The sequence below is a fragment of the Budorcas taxicolor genome, chromosome 25 (assembly GCF_023091745.1).
Source record: "Budorcas taxicolor isolate Tak-1 chromosome 25, Takin1.1, whole genome shotgun sequence".
NCBI lineage: Eukaryota > Metazoa > Chordata > Mammalia > Artiodactyla > Bovidae > Budorcas > Budorcas taxicolor.
Window position 1 is genome coordinate 26,007,544 of NC_068934.1, and position 4,350 is coordinate 26,011,893.

Genomic DNA, 4,350 nt, shown 5'->3' on the forward strand with positions numbered 1-4,350 from the left:
CTGGGACTTTATTCAAATTCTCATGACAGAATCTCATTCATCACTGACCTTTAGGTCAGATCAGAAGTCAATCAGCAGTAGCAAATGCAAAAGAAATCTCTCAGTCATTGGACAATGTCAGACATTTGTAGCACACAGTGAGAGGAGGACATGCCAAGGTACTTACTTAACTCATCTTCTGAGCCCTAATGTTGATCCCCTGCACCCCTATTTGCTTATCTTCAAGAGTGCCCATGTTGCCCTCTTTCAGAGCTATGGAACCCCTGAACAAGTAACTTGTGAGCCTCTTTAGGAAATTAAAGTAGATTCTATTTTTCTATAAATTGAGGAACATCTTTCATCCAATTTCAAGAAGACTCTGGTCTTAAGCTTCTAGTAAGCAGGCAGACTTGGCAGATTCATTGCAGACAGTCTTAACACGTGTGACAGCAGACAGAGGTGGCATCTTAGGTACAGAAATGTTCTTGTGCCTTTAGTTGCCTGTGAATTGAACACAGGGCCGCTTGGCCAGCAGAGTGGTAAAGAATTTGGAAAATGTCCCTTTCTCCTTATCTGTTTGGACTGGTGAACTTTCGTTATCTTTGGGGACCCAGTTCTAAGAATTTTCCCCTAAAGCCCTGGTCCGAATTGGCTGTTCTTTCTTTGGGCCTCTCAGAGCACTTTGTACTCTTCTAGTGTCTGCCACACCACACCATAATCACTCCTTTTCACGTTTCTCTCCCTGACGAGTCATTTGTGTATTCATCCTTCACTCAATCCCGCAACAGGTTTTATTGCCAATAAAGATTCTGAGATACAGCAGTGAGCAAAGCAGGAAAGGTCCTTGCTCTTGTGGTGAGAGAGGAAGACGATGGAAAAGAAAGAAATATTTAGTCAAGGGTATTTGAGAAAATCATTAGGGCTCTGTGGGGAGTAAAAATAGGATGGGGTAACAGAGAATGACCAGGTAGGTGGCAGTAGGTGACTTCTTTGCGAAGAAATTTAAACTGAGGTCTGAGTTATAAGGAGGAAACAGCCACACCAGGATCAGCAGGAAGAACATTCCAGACAGAGCCAGCTCTTAGTGCAAAGGCCATGAGGAAGATGGCAAAGCAACAAGCGTGGCGCGCTCATGGGGCAAAGAGAGGGTTAGTGTGACTAGAGCAGAGCACTCACAGCCGTCTAGGGAAAGACAAGCCTAAGGAGGTAGCAGGAACAGGGGAGCATCCACCCCTCTTTTCTGTACCCCTGCATGATACCAGCTTGACCCTCACCCACCATATTCCCCTTTTTCTGAGACTTAGCTCAGTTTGTCTCTTCCAACATAGCAAACATCTCACTCTATGCTCCTTCACCTCGTCCTTTCCCTCCATACACACCCTTTAAGTTTAGGGTATATTATATCTGTATGATTATGTTTTCCAACTCCTTCATTCGTTGAGTTGATAAGTTTTATTCAGCTCAGTTCAGTTCAGTCGCTCAGTCGTGTCCGACTCTTTGGGACCCCATGAATCACAGCACGCCAGGCCTCCCTGTGCATCACCAACTCCCAGAGTTCACTCAGACTCACATCCATCGAGTCGGTGATGCCATCCAGCCATCTCATCCTCTGTCATCCCCTTCTCCTCCTGCCCCCAATCCCTCCCAGCATCAGAGTCTTTTCCAATGAGTCAACTCTTCGCATGAGGTGGCCAAAGTACTGGAGTTTGAATGACCACATATACCAAGAACTGACATGCCTCTGCAGTATGAACTCATTGATTAGAACACACGAAGAGTCAGAAGATCTCTGAGAAGTCAAAAGATGATGCAAAGGTTTGTGATAAAGGAAACCTTTATCACTAGTCTTCATTCAAAGCCTCTCTGCTCTTGGTTTACTCACATTTTTAATGGGACTGGTTATTCCATTCCCAGGCTCACAGCAAATCAGAGGAAGGCATTGATCCCTACAGTTGGCAAACTGACAACTCTAAGATATAAAAGAAGACCATCTGTCAGCAAGAGAAGAAACCATTAAACCTATGAAAACCAAAGCGAAAGGTCTGGGCAATCCGGGACCACTTAGTGAATGGACAATCAATCTCAAACATCTCATCCATTCATTAAACTACATGGATCCCTCATAATGCTGACTCTAAATCCAACATAGGTCTTATAAGGCAGGGAAGGTCTTAGTATGCTAGAAAGCTTTTCATGCAGATTGGCTAAACAGAATTTAATGGACAAACCCAAGGCTTCTAGGAAAGTTCAGCTGTCAAAAATGTCTCGCGTTCTGGACAGCCAGTATTTGACACTGATTGAACTATTAATTACAATTTATTGAGCAACTCTAAGATGTGCCACTTGCTTTAAATACTTGACTTCATTCAAACCCCACAGCAATGCTAAAAGTTGGGACTGCTAGCATCCCTGTGTTTTGAAGGAAGAAAGAAGAGAAAACAGCCTCAGGGAGTTGAGTGGCAGATCTTTTATAACCCAAATCAAAAGATGAAAGAGAGAATAAGCAATATTTTCTTTCTTCTTCTTTTATTCCTCTTAACATTTAATATAAATCTGGGGATACAGTAAGCTCTCAGAGTAGGGGCTTTGTCCCAGGAATTGTACCAGCAACCAGAGATACAGTGAAGAACAGGTCAGGCACAGAATCTGTCCTCAGAGCAGTACGGCGTGAAGATCTGATGAGTCTATTCCGTTGTTTTGAAAACAATCAATTTGCTGTGATTCTATTAAATATGACTCTCGTTCTGGATGTTTTGGAAGCAGCTGAAGTTTCACTCCTGAAAAAAAAAGTGCTAGATTGTAGTAAATAAAGTCTGAAGTTTATGTTTGAAGAAAATTCACGACCCCCACCTCTACTGAGCCCATTCCTGGGGCAGCCTACCGTCCTCATTTTGTCCCTTCTGCAACTTTGAAGAGTCACTTACTGGAAGCCACTTCGTCCTCCTCATCGGCAGAATGGTCATTGCAGGGGTGGTAGGGAGGGGAGAGAGGGATGGGCTCTGACCTTCTGGTTCTCCCTCCTGCCCCTGGCAGGTTCTCCTCAAACTCTTCCTTCATCATCCTTCACTCAGCACCACCGTGACTGTGCAGCTAGACCAGACAGAAGGAGTCTGTTTTCCCGACAGAGAGTGGGCTGAGACAATGCCCCATTGTCTGAAATAGACAGTAGCTGGGAGGGAGTTTATTGTCAGCCAGCAAGGGACTGGCTCTGGTTCCCCAGTCCCTGGTGGCTGGCACTTCTGCAAACATAGGATGATGCTATAAAAACAGGCCTGGTGAGAAACACCCACATGAGAAATGAGCACATCAGTTGGGCTGTGGAGCAGTCAAACATAGAGAAAAGGGCTCAGAGTGGGACATCCTAGGGAGGTTGGAATGGGTAACAAGATTCAAGCTAGAAGTTGATTTTAGTGGTTTTGGTTTTCAAGATATCTTAAGAAAGTGGGGGCATATACGTACTAGAAAGGGAGTTGAAACTAAAAATTCAAAACAAATCCAGTGAATATTTATTGTGTATCTATGTTCCATGAATGTAAGAATGAGATTCTTTGGAAGCCAATAGTCAAGGAACATTAGAGGAAGAAGAGGTCTAGGGCATCTAGGAAGGAAAACTGTGTCCTGGAGAAGTAAGATGAATGGCGAGCCAGCGGTGTGGAAGTGGCGGTCTCAGGTGCCATGCGTACATGCATGCTCAGTCACTTCAGTTGTGTCCGATTCTTTGCAACCCCATGGATCGCATGGGGCTCCTCGCACCAGGCTCCCCTGTCCATGGGATTCTCCAGCAAGCATACTAGGGTGGATCGCCATGCCCTCTTCCAGGGGATCTTCCCAACCCAGGGATCGAACCTGAGTCCCTTGTCTCTCTTCCACTGCAGGCTAATTTTTTACCTCTGAGCCACAGAGGAAGCCCCTTCAGGCACCATGCTTCCTTCCAAAACCTAAAGGGAGTCAGCAGGGAGGAATTTTAAGCTGGAGAAGGGGGAGTGATGCAATCAGGGGAGCTGTTTAGAGAAATGTCTCTGGTGACCAGTGTGAAGAATGGACTAAAGCAGGGAAGACTGCAGAGAGACAGGAGGCAGCTGCAGCGCAGGAAGCAATGGAGGGTGAGGATACGGACTCGGGCAATGGCAGACGTTAAGCTCTGTCGCCAAGACAACGTGGGGGATCCCAGATCCCACTGCATTCAAGTCTAGAGTGACTCTACTGTCTAAAAGAGAATGGGTGTGTCCTCCTAGATTTTGAGTAAAAGTTTCAGTTATCCCATAACTGAATAGTGTTTGTTTCATGGGTGTGTGACTCTCCGTTGACATTTTGTTTTGCTGGATTCTTCAAAGGGAAGACTCTTGGCTTTGATGATGAAGCCACCCACCC